This window comes from Leopardus geoffroyi, chromosome B1, assembly GCF_018350155.1.
Source record: "Leopardus geoffroyi isolate Oge1 chromosome B1, O.geoffroyi_Oge1_pat1.0, whole genome shotgun sequence".
Lineage (NCBI taxonomy): Eukaryota > Metazoa > Chordata > Mammalia > Carnivora > Felidae > Leopardus > Leopardus geoffroyi.
Genome location: NC_059327.1, coordinates 168,176,113 through 168,197,441, shown reverse-complemented (window position 1 = coordinate 168,197,441; position 21,329 = coordinate 168,176,113). Strand labels below are relative to the sequence as shown.

General features: G+C 37.4%; 1 pseudogene; it reads left to right on the top strand.

Moving 5' to 3' along the window:
• Positions 1-17,242: 17,242 nt before the first annotated feature.
• LOC123596473 lies at positions 17,243-19,251 on the top strand (annotated as a pseudogene).
• Positions 19,252-21,329: the final 2,078 nt, after the last annotated feature.

Here is a 21,329-nt window from a genome sequence, read left to right as displayed (position 1 = left end):
CATCTAGACACACGGTCAATAAAGAAACAAGGGCCCTGAAGGATACATTGGATCAGATGGACTTGACAGATATATTTAGAACTCTGCATCCCAAAGCAACAGAATATACTTTCTTCTCGAGTGCACATGGAATATTCTCCAAGATAGATCACATACTGGGTCACAAAACAGCCCTTCATAAGTATACAAGAATTGAAATCATACCATGCATACTTTCAGACCACCATGCTATGAAGCTTGAAATCAACCACAGGAAAAAGTCTGGAAAACCTCCAAAAGCATGGAGGTTAAAGAACACCCGACTAAAGAATGAATGGGTCAACCAGGCAATTAGAGAAGAAATTAAAAAATATATGGAAACAAACGAAAATGAAAATACAACAATCCAAACGCTTTGGGACGCAGTGAAGGCAGTCCTGAGAGGAAAATACATTGCACTCCAGACCTATCTCAAGAAACAAGAAAAATCCCAAATACAAAATCTAACAGCACACCTAAAGAAAATAGAAGCAGAGCAGCAAAGACACCACAGCCCAGCAGGAGAAGAGAAATAATAAAGATCAGAGCAGCAATAAACAATATAGAATCTAAAAAAAACTGTAGAGCAGATCAATGAAAAAAGAATTGTTTTTTTGGAAAAAAATTGACAAACCTCTAGCCAGGCTTCTCAAAAAGAAAAGGGAGATGACCCAAATAGATAAAATCATGAATGAAAATGGAATTATTACAACCAATCCTTCAGAAATACAAGCAATTGTAAGGGAATACTATGAAAAATTATATGCCAACAAACTGGACCACCAGGAAGAGATGGACAAATTCATAAACACCCACACACTTCCAAAACTCAAGCAGGAGGAAGTGAAAAACTTGAACAGACCAGCTAAGAAATTGAATCAGTTATCAAAAATCTCTCAACAAATAAGAATCCAGGACCAGATGGCTTCCCTGGGGAATTCTACCAGACGTTTAAAGCAGAGATAATACCTATCCTTGTCAAGCTATTCCAAAAAATAGAAAAGGAAGGAAAACTTCCAGACTCATTCTATGACGCCAGTATCAATTTGATTCCTAAACCAGACAGAGACCCAGCAAAAAAAGAGAACTACAGGCCAATATCCCTGATGAATATGGATGCAAAAATTCTCAATAAGATACCAGCAAATCGAATTCAACAGCATATAAAAAGAATTATTCACCAGGATCAAGTGGGATTCATTCCTGGGATGCAGGGCTGGTTCAACATTCACAAATCAATCAACGTGATACATCACATTAATAAAAGAAAAGATAAGAACCATATGATCCTGTCAATAGATGCAGAAAAAGCATTTGACAAAATTCAGCATCCTTTCATAATAAAAACCTTCGAGAAAGTCAGGATAGAAGGAACATAGATAAACATCATAAAAGCCATTTATGAAAAGCCCACACCTTACATCATCCTCAACGGGGAAAAACTGAGAGCTTTTTCCCTGAGATCAGGAATACGACAGGGATGTCCACTCTCACCGCTGTTGTTTAACATAGTGTTAGAAGTTCTAGAATCAGCAATCAGACAACAAAAAGAAATCAAAGGCATCAAAATTGGCAAAGATGAAGTTAAGCCTTCACTTTTTGCAGATGACATGATATTATACATGGAAAATCCGATAGACTCCACCAAAAGTCTGCTAGAACTGATACATGAATTTAGCAAAGTTGCAGGATACAAATCAATGTACAGAAATCAGTTGCATTCTTATACACTAATAATGAATCAACAAAAAGACAAATAAAGAAACTGATCCTATTCACAATTGCACCAAGAAGCATAAAATACCTAGGAATAAACCTAACCAAATATGTAAAAGATCTGTATGCTGAAAACTATAGAAAGCTTGTGAAGGAAATTGAAGAAGATATAAAGAAATGGAAAAACATTTCATGCTCTTGGGTTGGAAGAATAAATATTGTCAAAATGTCAATACTACCCAAAGCTATCGACACATTCAATGCATCCCAATCAAAATTGCACCAGCATTCTTCTTGAAGCTAGAACAAGCCATCCTAAAATTCATATGGAACCACCAAAGGCCCCGAATAGCCAAAGTAATTTTGAAGAAGAAGACCAAAACAGGAGGCATCACAATCACAGACTTTAGCCTCTACTACAAAGCTGTCATCATCAAGACAGCATGGTATTGGCACAAAAACAAACACATAGACCAAAAGAAAAGAATAGAAACCCCAGAACTAGACCCACAAAAGTATGGCCAACTAATCTTTGACAAAGCAGGAAAGAACATCCAATGGAAAAAAAGACAGCCTCTTTAACAAATGGTGCTGGGAGAACTGGACAGCAACATGCAAAAGGTTGAAACTAGACCACTTTCTCACACCATTTACAAAAATAAACTCAAAATGGATAAAGGACCTGAATGTGATACAGGAAACCATCAAAACCCTAGAGGAGAAAGCAGGAAAAACCTCTCTGACCTCAGCCGCAGCAATTTCTTACTTGACACATCCCCAGAGGCAAGGGAATTAAAAGCAGAAATGAACTATTGGGACCTCATCAAAATAAAAACCTTCTGCACAGCAAAGGAAACAACCAACAAAACTAAATGGCAACCAACAGAATGGGAAAAGATATTTGCGAATGACATATCAGACAAAGGGCTAATATCCAAAATCTATAAAGAGCTCACCAAACCCCACACCCGAAAAACAAATAATCCAGTGAAGAAATGGGCAGAAAACATGAATAGACACTTCTCTAAAGAAGACATCCGGATGGCCAACAGGCACATGAAAAGATGCTCAATGTTGCTCCTCATCAGGGAAATACAAATCAAAATCACACTCAGATACCATCTCACACCAGTCAGAGTGGCCAAAATGAACAAATCAGGAGATGATAGATGCTGGAGAGGATGTGGAGAAACGGGAACCCTCTTGCACTGTTGGTGGGAATGCAAATTGGTGCAGCCACTCTGGAAAACAGTGTGGAGGTTCCTCGGGAAATTAAAAATGGACATACCCTATGACCCAGCAATAGCACTGCTAGGAATTTACCCAAGGGATACAGGAGTACTGATGCATAGGGGCACTTGTACCCCAATGTTTATAGCAGCACTCTCAACAATAGCCAAATTATGGAAAGAGCCTAAATGTCCACCAACTGATGAATGGATAAAGAAATTGTGGTTTATATACACAATGGAATACTACGTGGCAATGAGAAAGAATGCAACATGGCCCTTTGTAGCAACGTGGATGGAACTAGAGAGTGTGATGCTAAGTGAAATAAGCCATACAGAGAAATACAGACACTCTTTCACTCTTATGCTTTCACTCTTATGTGCATCCTGAGAAACTCAACAGAAACCCATGGGGGAGGGGAAGGAAAAAAAAGTGGTTAGAGTGGGAGACAGCAAAAGCATAAGAGACTCTTAAAAACTGAGAACAAACTGAGGGTTGATGGGGGGGTGAGAGGGAGAGAAAGGTAGGTGATGGGTTTTGAAGAGTGCATCTTTTGGGATGAGCACTGGGTGTTGTATGGAAACCAATCTGACAATAAATTTCATATATTAAAAAAAAGTGGATAGAAAAGGAAGCTATTGAGAAAGACATTTTAATTATTCCAAAGATATTTATTGAGCCTCTAATATATGCCAGACAATTTGCTGTGTAGCAAGACACAACAGTAAGGATGGCAAACTGGATGTTCCAAAAATGTGGCAACAATAGTTCTTGTTCTCCAAAGTCTTCTTAAAATGTAATTGCCATTCATCCCATAGAGATTTGGGTGTTGATGTTTCCTCCATTTGAATCTGGGCAAGTTTGTGATTACGGTAAAAGTGAAGTTATATAACTTCTGAGGTTAAGTCACAAAAGGCGATATTGTTTCTGCCTGAATCTTTAGGAAACCTTGCTCTTGGAATCAATAAGTTCATGAAGAGGCCCACATGGAGAGGAACTGAAGTCAGTACCAATATGCCAGTCACAGGCATGAATCATCTTAAAGTTGATCCTTGGGTGTAGCTTGAGTTGGGCCACCCCCACTGATACCACATGGAGCAGACACTCACAGAGACTGCCTATATTATATATTTGTGTGCTAAATATGTGATCGTTGCTATATTAAGTCTCTGTGTTGGGCGTCCCGGGTGGTTCAGTCAGTTAAGTGTCCAACTTAGGCTCAGGTCATGATCTTGTGGTCCGTGAGTTTGAACCCCGGGTTGTGTTCTGTGCTGATAGTTCAGAGTCTGAAGCCTGCTTCCTATTCTGTCTCCCTTTCTCTCTACCCCTCCCCTGTTCTCTCTCTCTCTTTCTCTCTCTCAAAAATAAACTTTTTTTAAAATTTGAGGTTCTGTGTTTGGAGGTGGTTTATTATACAGCCATAGCTAACTGGAATAGTGAGATACAAGTCAGATTTGTATCCTTCTAAAGCTTGAATGATAAATAAAATTAAACAAGCAATTATAATATAATGTGAAAACTTTTCTAATATGACCAGTACCTTAATGTAGGGGTATATTTAGAGGATGGATTGCAGTTTTCAAGAATAATAGCTTCTCTGAAGAAGTAACATCTAAGATGACATATGCAGGGTGAATGCAAAATGGAAGTTGAATGTCTTAGAGATGGAAAGAAAAAATATGTCTTGATAATAGCCTGTGTGAGGAGAGTGGGGAGTATGGGAGTAAAAACCAGGAAGAAAAAATATGCAAAAATTAAATGATATCACATTAAGAAACTTGGAATTTATCCTAAAATAAGTGATAATCCAAAGTAATCTTTTAATTAGCTAAGAATGTGGTCAGCTTTGCATATGAGAAAGATTAGGAACCAAAGGGATGTGCAGACGGCTTACGTAGTCACAGTTATTCAATCCTTCTCTATCTGCAGAGTTTCTCATCTTGGTTAATGGAAGCTACATCCTTTTAAATGCTCAGACTTAAAACCTCAGCAGCATTCATCCCATCTATTTGCAAGTTCTGCCCTATTTTTATATCTAGAATCTGACCATTTTTACCATCTGTATTGCCACCATCCCGGTCAAAACCACCATCTCTCACATCAATTATTGCAAAAACTTTCTAAAAGATATCTCTTTTATTACATTTGCCCCACATACCTAAAGGTCTATTCTCAACACAGCAGTCTGAGTAAACTTTCAAAGCCAAAATCAGATCATCTCACACCTCTGCTCAGAACCCTGAAGTGGCTCCCCATTTCCTAAGAAAAAACCAAACTCTATGCAATGACCTAAGAGGCTGCATATAATCAGGCTCCCTGTTTTCTCCCTCACTTTCTTTTCAACTTTTCTCCCTGTCTGTTCAAGCCACACTGGGACACGTTGACAAACCAGCAGCCTTCAGCCGTGGGTCTTAACTTTCTTAGCTGTTGTTTCCTCCTGGAAGGTCTCTCCACAGACATCTAATTTTCTCAGCTCCTTCAAGCCTTTGTTCAAATCTCACCTACTTAAAACTGCGGTTATCAATCCCTTCATTTATCATTCCTTAAACTTCCTTATCTTGCTCTATTATTTTTCTTTTTCTTGAAGCCCATATCATCCTATAACATATCATAAAATATAATTTATTTATTTGTTCATTCATTTATTCATTCATTCATCCATTCATTCATGCACTCATTCATTATGCCTACTACAGTAGTCTCCTTTATCTGTGAGAGATGCCCTCAAGTGGAGGGGCACCTGGGTGGCTCAGTCAGTTAAGCATCAGACTTCAGTTCAGGTCATGATCTCATGGTTCATGAGTTCAAGCCCTGCATTGGGCTCTCTGCTGTCACCATGAAGCCTGCTTTGGTCCTCTTTCTCTGCCCCTCCCCCTGCTCGCTCTCTCTCTCTCTCTCTCTCTCTCTCAAAAATAAACAATTAAAAAAAAAACAGTGGATGCCTTAAACCAGTACTACCAGTGGGTAGTACTGAACCTCATGTACACTATATTTTTCCTATATGTACATACCTGTGATAAAGTTCTATTTAAAAATAAGGCACAGTAAGAGATTAACAACAAATAACTAATAATAAAATATAGCAATTATAACAATATACTGTAATAAAAGTTATGTGAATGTGGTCTCTCTCTCTCTCAAAATATGTTATTGTGATGTACTTGGCCTTCTTGTGATGTGAGATGATAAAACGCCTAAGATGAAGTGGGGTGAATGATGCCTGCATCATGACCTAGTGTTAGGCTACTATTCACCTTCTGACAATATGTCAGAAGAGGATCATCTGCTTCTGCACAATGATCGACGCCAGGTAACTGAAACTGCAAAAAGTGAAACCATAGATAAGTGGGGATTACTGCATTCTTTTGTATGTCTTCATTTCTACCTGCTCCCATTCTTTTTTTTTTTTTTTAATTTTTTTTTTCAACGTTTATTTATTTTTGGGACAGAGAGAGAGCATGAACGGGGGAGGGGCAGAGAGAGAGGGAGACACAGAATTGGAAACAGGCTCCAGGCTCTGAGCCATCGCCCAGAGCCCGACGCGGGGCTCGAACTCACGGACCGCGAGATCGTGACCTGGCTGAAGTCGGACGCTTAACCGACTGCGCCACCCAGGCGCCCTACCTGCTCCCATTCTTGATAGAATGTAAGGAAGTATGATGGGAGCAGAAATCATTTGTTCACTGGTGTAAAAAACTACCTCAAGAAGTATCTGGCACGTAGTAGGCATTAAATATTTGTTTAATGAAAGACTAGATGATAGGTAGGTAGAGATGAAAGACCCTATTCTTTTCACCACATCTAATTCATCCTTTATAATTTAACACAACTTTTGACATGCCCTTTTCTCTGCTGAAATTCTACCACTCGGTTGTTTGCGTTACCCTTTTTTCTCTTCACTGTGACTGTCATTGGAATTTAATCAACTATCAAAGTCATCTTGGCCCTTTGGCCAGACCAAATACAAGATAGAGCATTTCAAATATTAATACGCATGCCACCCTAGGGAGGAAAATAGGAGTGGCCTACATAGGAATCAAACATTTAAGTGACTTATTCAAGGTCACTTTTTCAATCAATATGGAAAATAACGAGTACTTTAAAGGGCAAGATTTAAATTTAATATATTTGGAGGAATTGATAAGATGATGAAGAACATGCTGAATGAAACTAAGTAGAAGCAAGTGTTGAGTAGGACGAAAATATATACATATATAGTAAGTGAAAAATAATCCTTCCCTTTCTTACACCACTGCTATGTTTGGATTCATCCATCCTGTATCTGAATTCTACTCTTCTCTCTTGATAATGGATGATAAGGAACAACTCCCTCAGATTCCCTTCAGGATCAAAGGATGGTTTGTAGTCATCTCATATCATAAATAATAATTTTTTCATTTGTATTGAGAATCTATTATATATGTGTCACACAGGTACTAAGGCCCTCAGATTATAGGAAGAAACAAAAGATATATAATTTGTTTGCTCTTGGAACTTATAGTTTGGATCTTCCAGTACTTAATGGAAGCAGCAATACTCAACTAGAGTTCAGTTAGTATGTCTGTCAGTTGCTCCTGGCGTGTTTTACAGATGCCACTTACCCTAGTCTTGGCCTCGTAGGGAACTAAAAGTAATTAGAGAAGACACAGATACTTTTGATTTCTTTCATCTGAAAAAAATTGTATTGATATTATTTCTAGGATTTCTAGAATATTCAGCATATTTTTTTCTTGAGCATTTTTTCTGGACACTGTTCTAAGTTTTGGTATCAGCAATAAACAAGATACAAGATACACATAGTTGCTACTCCCATGGATATTCCAATATAATGAAAGTAAATATCTTGTCCTAAACCAGAATCAATGAAAGAAACTTCCATAACAGTTTTATAAATCCTGATGATTCAATATTTTCTCTACCTTTCTCCCATTTTTCATGGCTATGACAACCTACCAACGATAGGGGATCAGGAATTGGAAAATTTAAGGATGAAGTCTTTACTGGTGTTTCTCTGCTTTCCTACTATCCATGGTTTTCTATACGCCTAAGTTGTTCCTATTCAGTATACTACCAGCCATCTCAAAAGTTTCATTACCTTATGTGTTAAATCTGGCATGTGCTTTTAATGCTCAGTCTCTGTAAGTGAAAATCCTAGCATTTATAGATAATATACCCCACACAGAAAAGTGCATGTCTGGACTACAAGTGCCACAGAAGTAAAAAGTGTGGGAAGGCATTCTAAGGCAAATAGCATGGCAACAAATTAAAGGAGTCATTTTAAAAATATAAATCCATTTAAGGCTAAAACACACTGATACCATATTCTGCCTCAAACTGAACCTGTGTTTCACAATTTTAACAATATGTGGACACCTTATAAAGAACAAAGACATTCTTTCTCTCCCTGTTCCTCATCCCACAGGTAGCTTCAGTAATTATATTCTGTTTCTCAAAAATATTGAAGTTGTGATTTAGTCCTTATGTTCATAGGTATTGTATAACTATAAAATTAAAATTATAAGCAAAATACAAAGCCATAAAACCAATAAAATTGAAACATTAATGCCGGACTTCTTTTGCTTCTGGTCAAAATAAAGTATTAGGGAAAGGATTTAGCCACCTATTAGAAATAGGTCTCAAGTCATTGGAAATCTGACAATGAAGAAGAGTGAGCTCTGAGCAATGGGAAAAAACACAATGAACTTTGAAACTCCCCAAGCTTACCACACAGAGAAGTTCCAGACTACAGCTTAGGAAAGGGGGAACCCATGCAGAGAAACTTGCCATATTCCTGAGTTGAGGAGACAGAGCTGAGAGTCAGGGCAAGAGTTTGTAAGAAAGCATACCAGAGAGCAAAAAGCTGGTAAAGAGAGTACTCTTGAGACCTAAAGACATTTTACTTCAAGTCTTAAGGTGGATTCTGATCAGCAGAAGCCTGTGAGGAAATTATCCAAGGCTGGGGAAAAGAAGTACCTAAAGGATTAGAGGAAATAATCTCTGGAACACACACAAGAACTGAAATAGTTGCCTGTTTCTATTAACCAGAGTGGATGATGATATAATTCACAGGGTATAGATGGCATACTCAGAAGTCTTTTGCCAAACTTCCCATGATCTGATACAAAAAGCTTAAAAGCGAGATGTAAAAGAATCAAACAGTTCCAAATAACTGTATCTAAGAATAAACTGCAAAATTTCTCTAATAATATAAATGCATCCAGCACTCAACAGGTAAAATTTGCAATGTCTGGCATCCAATCAAAACTTATCAAGAATGAAAAGAAGAAGAAAAATAAGACTATAAAGAGGAAAATGTATAAAAAGCCAGAAATTCTACAAATGGTGGAGATAGTAGGTAGTAAGCATATTAAAAGTTACATAACTGTATTTCATATGTTCAAAAAGATTGGACATGTTTAGAAGGGACATCAAAGATATACAAAAGACTCAAATTGACTTTCTAGAGATGAAAACTACAATATTTGAAATTAAACCTACCCTTGCAGGGATGAATTGAAAATTAGAAACTTAGTGAACTTGAAAATAGCAGTAGAAACCATCCAAAATGAAATACAGAGAGTAAAGGATGTTTAAAAAAGAATAAAGAATCAGTGAGCTGTGGGATAATATCAAGCAGCCTAATATATGAATAAATGTAAATGCAAAAGAGAAAAGGAGGAAAAACATTGAATAAATAATGACTAAACATTTCCCAAATTTGATAAATATTATGAACTCAGAGATCCAAGAAGCTCAATGAACCTCAAGAAAGAGAAACATAATGAAAATTAAGTGAAGGCACATTATAATAAAACCACTTAAAACCAATAATAAGGAGAAAAACCTTGAAAGCAGCCAGAGAAAATAGACACACAGAGGAAGAAAAATAAATTACTTAATTTTTTTTATGTTTTCACTTAAATTTGAGTTAGTTAACAGACAGTGTAATATAAGTTTCTGGTGTACAATATAATGATTCAACACTTCCATGTATCACTTAGTACTCATCACAAGTGCCCTCCTTAATCCCCATCATCTATTTAACCCATCCCCCTACCCACCTCTCTTCTCCTCAGTTCTCTATAGATAAGAGTCTGTCTCATGGTTTGCCTCTCTCTCACTCTAGTCTGTCTCATGGTTTGCCTCTCTCTTTATCTCTCTCTTTTTGCTCATTAGTCTTGTTAAATCCCACATATGAGTGAAATCATATGGTATTTGTCTCTCTCTGACTGACTTATTTCACTTAGCATAATACTCTAGCTCCATCCACGTCATTGCAAATGGCAAGATTTCATTTTCTTTATGGCTAATATTCCTCTGTGTGTGTGTATGTGTGTGTGCGTGTGTAAATACCACATCTTCTTTATCCATTTATCAGTCAAAAGACACTTGAGCTGTTTCCATAATTTGGCTATTGTAGATAATGCTGCTGTAAACACCAGGGTGCGTGTATCTCTCTCAATTAGTATTTTTTCATTCTTTGGGTAAATACCAAGTAGTGCAATTGCTGGATTATAGGGTAGTTCTATTTTTAACTTTTTGAAGAAACTCCATACTGTTTTCCAGAGTGGCTGTACCAGTTTGCATTCTGACCAACAGTGCAGAATTGTTTCACTTTCTCCACATCCTCAATAATACCTTTTGTTTCTTGTGTTGTTGATTTTTGCCATTCTGACAGGTATGAGGTGATACTGTGGTTTCAATTAGTATTTGCCTGATGATGAGTGATGTTGAGTATCTTTCATGTATGTGTTGGCCATCTGTGTCTTCTTTGGAAAAATGTCTGTTCATGTCTTCTGCCCATTTTTAAATTGATTATTTGTTTTTTTTTGGGGGGGGTGTTGAGTTTGATAATTTCTTTATAGATTTTGGATACTAAGCCTTTATCAGATATGTCATTTGCAAATATCTTTTCCCATTCTGTTGGTTACCTTTTAGTTTTGTTGTTTCTTTTGCTGTGCAGAAGCTTTGTATTTTGATGAAGTCCCAATAGTTTATTTTTGCTTTTATCTCCCTTGCCTCTGGAGACATATGTAGAAAGAGGTTGCTAAGTACAATGTCAAATCTCTTGATGGAAACAATAAGGCTACAAAGCTATGGGTGACATCTTTAAAGAACAGAAAGAAAAAAAACTTCATCAATATAAAATTTTTACTCATGGAAAATATCTTTCAAAACAAATGTGAAATGAAAATACTTTCAGACATGCAAATCTGGAAGAATTCATCAGCAGCTGATCTATGCTAAAGAAATGTTAAAGGAGAAGTAAAATGATACCAGATAAAAACTTGTGTCCATGAAAAGGAATGAGGAAGGAACATAAGAAATGGTAATTATGTCGGTAAAAACCTTTTTTCTATTTCAATTTGTTAAAGGATTAAATGATAACAATTTACTGTCGGCTTTATGATATACATAGAAGTAAAATTCATGACAACAATAACATAAAAGCCCAGTAGAGAGAAATGAAAATATACATTTACTATGTATGAAGTTTTATAATATCACATGAATATTGGTATTTATACATTAAAAGTATATACTACGAATTCCAAAGCCACCAGTAAACAAAATTTAAGATTAAAAAAACAATTATATCTAATAATCCAGGAAGATATATTAACAATGTGGAATGATACAGAAGAAGGCAAAAAAATAAGGAAGAAAAACAAATGGACAAATACGATAAAAACAAGAAAAATGATAGATTTAAATATCATATTCAATAACCACATTAAGTGTATAGTCAATCCTCATTATTTGCGGATTCTGTATTTGCAAATTTGTGTACTTACTAACATTTATTTGTAACACCCAAAATCAGTATTTGCTGTCTTTTTCCAGTCAGTAATCTATGGACTTGTGCAAAGCAGTGAAAAATGTAAGTGCCAGACATGCAAGTTCACAGATGAAGTCAAACAAGGCAACACTCTGCCTTCTCGTTTCAGCTCACCTACTATGAACAAATGTCCTTTTTGTAGTCTACTTAGTGCCACATTTTTCCATTTTTTGTGCTTGTGGTTGGTGATTTTGGTATTTAAAATGACCCCCAAGCACCATACTCAAAACGTATGTAGTGTTCCTAAGCATAAGAAGGTTGTGCCTTACCATGACAATGAGTGTGTTAGACAAATTTCATCTGGGCATGAGCTGCTTATGAGCTCAATGTTAATGAATCAACAATATATATTCAGTAAGGTATCTCTAACAAGAAACACACATGAAACAAGGTTATATACTGATTGGTTAACAAATAAGTTATAGCCAGAGCCTCTAGGAGAGAACTTTGTATTTCCCAAGGGAACGATACTTAGGTTATTCACTAATCCAGTGATCATGATGACTTCACATAACAACTATTGTATATATCAAGAATCAACTAGTTCTTAATTACCCAATTAAATGAAATTGCAGATTGGATTTAAAAAGTAAGACCTGGAGTACCTGGGTGGCTCAGTCAGTTAAGGGTCTGATTCTTGGTTTAGGCTCAGGTCATGATCTCATGGTTTTGTAAATTCAAGCCCTGCGTCTGACTCCACGCTGACAATGCGGAACGTGCTTGGGATTCCCTGTCTCCCTCTCTCTCTGCCCCTTTCCCTCTTGCGCTGTCTCTGTCTCTCTCACAGTAAATAAATAAATTTTAATAAAAACTAAATAAATTAAAAAAAATCAAGACCCAACTAATTTGCCTAAAGGAAATTTACTTTGAATATAATGACACAGATAGGTTTAAAAAAGAGACAGAAAAAGTTACACCATGCTAATACTAATCAAAAGAAAGCTGATTTACATCACAGAAGATTTCAGAGCAAGAATATTATAGGGATAAAGAGATTAATTTCATAATGATGAACAGATCAATTCTTTAAGATGTAACAATTCTAAGCATTTCTGCACGTAACATCAGAGCTTCTAAATATATGATGCAAAAACTGATGTAACTATAAAGAGAAATATACAAATCCACAACTATAGTTGACAATTTCAACATACACCTTTCTGTAATTGATAAACAGGTCAGCAGAATATTAGTAACAACAGAGAAGCTTTGAGTAACACTTTTAATCACCCTAATCTAATTGACACTACAGAACACTCTGCCCAGTAATAGCAAAACATATATTATTTTCAAAAATATTTACCAAGATAGATCAGATACTGAAAAGGAGAAACAGTGAAAATCAATGAAACAGAAAACAAAGAAGAAATTGAGAAAAATAAATAAAATCAAAAAAATGGGGGAAAGGTAATAAACTTGGAAAAATATAATCAGGGGAAAAAATGAACTGCAAAGATATCAATTACCAATATCTGAAATGAGAGAAACAACATCCTTACTCTACAAATATTCAAGATTAGTAAGAGAATATTCTGAAAATTATGCCAATAAATTTAATTCATATGAAATGGAAAAATTCCTTGAAAGACAAACTATCAAAGCTCACTCAAGAAACCAAAATGAGATCAGAATAGGTCTATATCTATTAAAGAATTTGACTTTGTAGTTAAAAATCTTTCCACAAAGGACATTTCAGCGAATTGCTTCACCTGTGAATTTTGATCTAAGGAAGAGATATCAATTCTTGAAAAAAATCTAGGAATTATTTTAAACTATTTTAAATGATTTTTAAAATTTTTATGGGGCGCCTGGGTGGCGCAGTCGGTTAAGCGTCCGACTTCAGCCAGGTCACGATCTCGCGGTCCGTGAGTTCGAGCCCCGCGTCGGTCTCTGGGCTGATGGCTCAGAGCCTGGAGCCTGTTTTCGATTCTGTGTCTCCCTCTCTCTCTGCCCCTCTCCCGTTCATGCTCTGTCTCTCTCTGTCCCAAAAATAAATAAACGTTGAAAAAAAAATTTTTAAATTTTTAAATTTGTGTTGAATATTATATTAAATAATTAAACATTGCGATCAAGGAAGACTGCTCCCAGGATTACAAAGTCAGTTCAATATTTGAAAATCAATCAAGGTAATTCACTGAGGTGGTTTTGTCGTATGTCAAACCATCTAGGCTGAAATAAAGTTGACCCTTGAACAACCTGAGAACTGAGCAGCGACCACGCTCAACCTGGGGACTGGGCAGTGACCATGCTCCCCAAATGTAAGTACTAATAGCCTACTCTTGCTTGGAAGTCTTGCCAATAACATAAACTGTCAACACATATTTTGTATGTTCTATGTATTACATACTATATTCTCACCATAAAGTAAGCTAAAGAAAATGCTCTTCAGAAAACCATAAGGAAGAGAAAATACATTTACAGTTCTATATGAATATTTTTTGAAAAGCATCCGAGAATCACCCCCCCACCCCCCACTACCAACCACCACCACCATTGGGGCAAGTGGTAACAGCAGTCTTGGTCCCAGAATGGTGATGTGCTGCAGCCTGGTGGCAGCACTGCCCGGAGGCACACTACAGCTGCCCTATCAACCTAGAAGTGTACCGCCTGCCCATGGCCATCAGGAGCTACAGCCACACATGAGTGAGCCAGCCTCCAGAGGCCGTGAGACTAGGGAAACCCCTTGGGGATGAGGGAAGAGGGATAAAGGAGTACCAATGGTACATGGCTCTCTCCACCTGGTACTGGGCCCTTGAGGGCTGCTGATGGCCTGATTGGGCCTCCCCGGTATTCAGAGGTCAGCAGACTCTCTGGGCCAGTCACCTTTGATTTGGTCCCAGGGAGACTGGGGTAGGCAAATGTAAATAAATGCCTTGTGGCTATCATTGTCAAGTCAAAAAAAAAAAAAAAAAATGCCTCATCATCAGGGAAATACAAATAAAATCCACAAAGAGATACCACCCCACACTTTTCAGAAAGGCTAAAATTAACAACTCAGGAAACAACAGATGTTGGTGGGGATGAGGAGAAAGGGGAAAACTTTTGTACTGTAGGAGGGAATGCAAACTGGTGCAGCCACTCTGGAGAGCAGTATGGAGGTTCCTCAAAAGATTGAAAATGGACCTACCCTACAACCCAGCAATTGCACAACTAGGTATTTATCCAAAGGATACCAAACTGCTGATTCAAATGGGCACATGCACCCCAATGTTTATAGCAGCACTATCAACAATAGCCAAATTAGAGAAAGAGCCCACATGTCCATCAACTGATGAATGCATAAAGAATATATGGTATATAGGGGTGCCTGAATGGCTCGGTCAATTAAGCATCTGTCTTTGGCTCAGGTCATGATCTCATGGTTCTTGAGTTCCAGCCTCACATTGGCGTCTGTGCTGACAGCATATTCTCCCTGTCTCTATGCCCCTCCACTGTCCATGCTCTGGACTCTCTCTTTTTCAAAAATAAATAAAATAAATAAATAAATAAATAAATAAATAAAATTTTATTAAATTTTTTTAATGTTTATTCATTTTTTGAGAGAGATACAGAGCGTGAGCAGGGGAGGGGCAGAGAGAGAGGGAGACACAGAATCCGAAGCAGGCTCCAGGCTCTGAGCTGTCAGCACAGAGCCGGATGCGGGGCTTGAACCCATGAACCGCGAGATCATGACCTGAGCCGAAGTCGGACACTTAACCGACTGAGCCACCCAGGTGCCCCAAACGATGGACTTTTAATAACCAAAGCTGTAATACAGAGTTAGGAAAAGATTTACATTTTTAGAAGTTTAAATAAATTCGTCATGACCTATTACTGTGGTTACAGGTAAGGTTACAAGTTTGGAGATATTCTTTACATTTTTCCTTATGTTTTAGTCTCCCTGAGCTAAATTTACACATTTAGTTTATTTATTTATTTATTTTTTATTTCAGAGGCTGGTAATGGAAGTAGTAGAAGGAGGAAGAGTCTTTCCCTAATATTTAATATCTTCTCAAGTTTGGTTTCCTTCTTCCCTAAGGTTGTCAAAATATACTAAGAATTAAAGGAAATGAATCATCACTGTCAGATAAAACGGCAACATCAGGTCTTCTTTATTAACAACAAGAATAGTAACAATATTATGTTAGTTTATTTTACATTGAACACAGTACAGGAACATTCCCTATCATGTAATCCCTACAACAATCTTACAATGTAAACGTGTAGCAACATGCACATATTTTGCAAATGAAGCAACCAAGACCCTGTGACCTTAAATGGTTTGCCCAAGATCTTTACAATAGACCAGCATGAAATGCCCGATTGCATTTCTGGAACACTTTCCCAGGTTTTTTGATTGGTTTCTAATTCCTTTCTTATACCCCTGGGCACTGTGCTGACTTTTTGGCCCTGAAAGCACATGAGGACCACTTTCTTTAGGGGATTGTCTACATCGCTTCTAAAATGCTTCCTTCACCTGTACCAGTAGCTTAGAATCTACTTTTCTATATATGTTAAAGTCAGTTTTATGCCCCTTAAATCAACCAGTTTTATGCCCCTTAAATCAACCAACCGTACTGAAGGCCTTCGGTTTGGTACCTTACAAACCAAAAGAACCTCAAGTCACCCCCCAAATTGGAAGACTCACTGTCACTTCCCTATCATCAAATGTTTTAGGGTCTATATTCTGTCTTACACATCTTTGTTTTTCTTTTTTTATTTTACAAATATTGATATAATGCTTACTGTGTGCTAAGTCGTATTCTAAAGGTTTTAACAATGTTAAATTTTTTAATCCTTATAAGCTAAGTACGGTTATTAACTTCATTTTAGAGGTAGGGGATGGAGACACACTTCCTAAGGGCACTAGATTAGTAAGTAGCAGAGTTTTGCATAGTAACAGTAATACATAACAGAATCCCAACAGTGCCATAAAACCAACTGGCAAATTCTACAGTGTAGACTGAAATTTGAACAGTCTCAGAGAACTCTACAATAAGTCTGTAAGCTCTAACATTGAAATCAAGAAATAACTGGGGCGCCTGGGTGGCTCAGTCGGTTAAGTGTCCGACTTCGGCTCAGGTCATGATCTCGCGGTCCGTGAGTTCAAGCCCCGCGTCCGGCTCTGTGCTGATGGCTCAGAGCCTGGAGCCTGTTTCAGATTCTGTGTCTCCCCCTCTCTCTGACCCTCCCCCGTTCATGCCCTGTCTCTCTCTGTCTCAAAAATAAATAAACGTTAAAAAAAAAAGAAAAAAAAAGAAATCAAGAAATAACTGTGACTGAGGTGCCTGGGTGGCTCAGTCAGTTAAGTGACTCTTGATCTCAGCTCAGGTCTTGATATCAGAGTCATGAGTTGGAGCCTCATGTTGGGCTCCACACCCTCACTCAATATGGAGTCTAATTACACACACACACACACACACACACACACACACACACACAGAAATAATTGTAACCAATATGGGTAAAAATGTCTGCATGATAGATTCAAGGGCAGGGTAGGAATAGTTCAACCAAAAAGGAGGAGGAACTAGATTCATAATGTTACCTGATGCATCCTGACTAGGTTCCACTTGTGTGTGTGTGTGTGTGTGTGTGTGTGTGTGTGTGTGTTTATATATACATATAATATGTTAATTAAAAAAATGGAAAAATTATTGCTGTCAAATAACTATGGAGCATTTTTTTTGAGAGAACTGATTTTCTTGCTATTAATCTTTCTGTGGTCTTACTGCCCAGAGTTAAAATAATTCCCTCAGGTATTATTAGGGAGAATGTTGATCCATCAGGGAGATCTAAATCACATTTTCAGTCATCCTGAAAGGGAAGATAAAGTAACCCTCTAGTCTTGTTTAAAGCACATATTACCTTTAAACACTACCACAAAATAAATAAATAAACAAACAAACAAACAAACAAATAAATAAATTTTACATTGATAGGTTGTCTCTACTCTTTCAAATCAATAGTTGCTGTGGAACTATCTCAAAGTCTATTAAAAATAAAACAATAGTATTTGCCAATTTTAGCACTTAATTTGTGCCAGGCCCTTTTCTAAGAGCTTTATATGATTACCTCACTTAATTCCTGTAACAGCCTTACGAAGTAGGTACCATTATTTCCATTTTATATATAAAAAGAATTAAAATTAAATTTATATATAAAAACATTTTATATATAAAAGAATTAATTTTATATATAAAAGAATTATATATATAAAAGAATTTATATGTATAATATATATATATTAAATATATATAAAAGAATTTCCATTTTATATGTAAAAGAATTATACCTTCTGTGCTACCCAAGGAGGGGTCCATGTAGTGTTTTGTGTTCATGTCATAATTTAAAGGGAAACTTTTACAATGTCTGGAGCCCCTCCTACAAATGAAGGATGTCCTCAAATTCTTTGCAGCAGGAACCCACTTAGGTGATACCAACCTTGACTTCCAAATGGAACAGTACATCTACAAAAGGAAAAGTGATGGCATCTATGCCATAAATCTGAAGAGAACCTGGGAGAAGCTTCTGATGGTAGCTTGTGCCATCATCGCCATTGAAAACCCAGCTGATGTCAGTGCCATATGATCCAGGAATGCTGGCCAGTGAACTGTGCTGAAGTTTGCTGCTGCTCCTGGAGCCACTCCTATTGCTGGTCACTTCACTCCTGGAACCTTCACTAACCAGATCCAGGAAGCCTTCAAGGGAAGAGATTTCTGATGGTTACTGATCCCAGAGCCGACCACAAGCCTCTTGCAAACGTCCTATGTTTACCTGCTTACCATTGCTCTGTATAACACAGACTCTCCTCTGTGTTATATGGACATTGCCATCTCTTGCAACAAGAGTGTGTCTGATGTGGTGGGTGCTTGCCTGGGAAGTTCTGCACATATGTGGTACCATTTCCTGTGAATGCCCATGGGAGGTCATGCCTGTTCTCTACTTCTACAGAGATCCTGAAGAGGTTGAAAAGGACGAGCAGGCTGCTACTGAAAAGGCTGTGACCAAGGAGGACTTTCAGGGTGAATGGACTGTTCCAGCTCCTGAGTTCACTGTTACTCATCCTGAAGTCGCAGACTGGTCTAAAGGCATGGAGGTGCACTCTGGGCCTATTCAGCAGTTCCCCACTGAAGGCTAGAGCACTCAGCCTGCCACTGAAGACTGGTCTGCAGCTCCGCCTGCTCAGGCCACCAAATGGGCTGGAACAACCACTGAGTGGTCTTAAGCTGCTCTTCCACAAAGGCAAACAAAATGGAAATAAGGTTGATGGAAAATAGTTTCTAAATAAATAAATAAACAAACAAATAACAGAGTTTACCTAATCGGTCCAAGGTCATTTAGCTAGTAAAAGAAATAGATTTAAATCCAAAAAGTCTGACTTCAAAACTTTTGCTACTAACCACTAATGATAGAAAAAGCTGTTAGAATAATATGATTACAGCTGATGAATTTGGCATCCAGAATCCTTGTCCATATTCCTATTTTAATTTCTCAAAAGTCCCTGGAAAATTAGTGAATATCAACCACAATCAGGAAACCAAAGTGTGGTGTCTCCCAAATACTCAGAAAAAAGGAAGACTATCATATAAATACTCTACTAATTATAATAACACAATGCTACCTGAAATTGAATGTCTGTGGAAGGCATTTTAAAAGACCGTTACCTCGTGGCTTGTGATCACTGCCCAAGAAAAAGATAAGGTCTTCTGCTGGATTCTAAGAGCTTAACAATAGACTAAATTTTTGACCAACAATTCCATGTTATCAATTTTATGTGTTTCAAGACTCTTAATGGAGGAACTAAGATTGTAATGATGTATTTATGCCTAGTTTGCAATTAGTTCTGAAATATCCTATTTGCTTACCATAAATTTGATACTTTAACTCTCTCCTCCTCACATATTATATAAGACCCATAAAAATTAGTAGAAACTATTTATGTAGCCTTATTATATACCAGACACAGTCTTAAGCACTTTATGTATTTTAACTCTTTTAATCCATACATCAGACTTATTAAATAAGTAGTGTTATAACCACAATTTTATACATAAAGAAACTGTGGCACACAAAGGTTATCTTCAAGGTCACTTACTAGTGCAAATGGTAGAGACCACATCTAAACAAGGTAGTCTGGGCAAAAAGACGATGTTCATAACCATGATGTTATATGGTAATGAGATGATCCACCTATCCTAAAATACCATTAGTGCCACAGAGCTATGTCCTCTCTTGGGGAACTCATTGCCAGATATTTGCTAAGCATTTATTGAGTTCCAGTTTTCCTAGTTGCCATTCAAAGTCTGTACCAACAGTGACTTTACAAAGTGAGAACCATATTTCATTCTTTCTCATTGCCACGTAGTATTCCATGGTGTATATTAACCACAATTTCTTTATCCAGTCATCAGTTGATGGACATTTAGGCTCTTTCCATAATTTGGCTATTGTTGAAAGTGCTGTTATAAACATTGGGGTATAAGTGCCCCTATGCATCAGTACTCCTGTATCCCTTGGGTAAATTCTTAGCAGTGCTATTGCTGGGTCATAGGGTAGATCTATTTTTAATTTTTTGAGGAACCTCCACACTGTTTTCCAGAGTGGCTGCACCAATTTGCATTCCCACCAACAGTGCAAGAGGGTTCCCATTTCTCCAAATCCTCTCCAGCATCTATAGTCTCTTGATTTGTCATCTTAGCCACTCTGACTGGCGTGAGGTGATATCTCAGTGTGGTTTTGATTTGTATTTCCCTGATGAGGAGTGATGTTGAGTATCATTTCATGTGCTTGTTGGCCATCTGGATGTCTTCTTTAGAGAAGTGTCTATTCATGTTTTCTGCCAATTTGACAATAAATTCATATTAAAAAAAAAGTGAGAACCCATTACCTTTAGATTTAACTCAAGAAAAAAATAGTGGTTTAATACTGCTTCAAAAATATGAATCATTTTAATCATTACCTTGGCTGTATACATCGACTTGATAACTGAACGATTTTAATGAAGGAACTATTTACAGAATTGTGGGGAGGGTTATAGGGACCAACCAGGGAAGGAGAAGCATTAGGACTCCAAGAGCCAGAAGCTGTTCCCACTTCCATTCTGGAGAGGGAAAAAGATGTTGCTATACAGGACATCATCAAGAGCAGTAATGGTGGTAGAGGGTCTGCAACAGTAGCAGCTGTGGTGCTAGGTAGAGGAACACAGCCACTGCCAAACCACAGCCCAATAAATGGGAGGCAAAAATACATACCTGACTTCATTCTCCTCCCATCCACCAATCTCCCGCTGGTGCCTTGATTGGCTGAACAGAGGGCAAGAGAGAGTATGTGATAGAGTCTACAGACATCAGAATCCTAGCACCCAGAGCAGGGTGGGATCAGATGCTGATCTGGAAAGACAAATGGAAAATAACTAATACTCATTACTGCTCAGTACTTGGTACTTCATCACCTGAGAGGAAAACAGAAAACAGCAAGAGAGACCTATATTTGGTAAAATGAAGACTTGTTTAGAAGAGGCTCATAATTACTAAAATTGGCTACA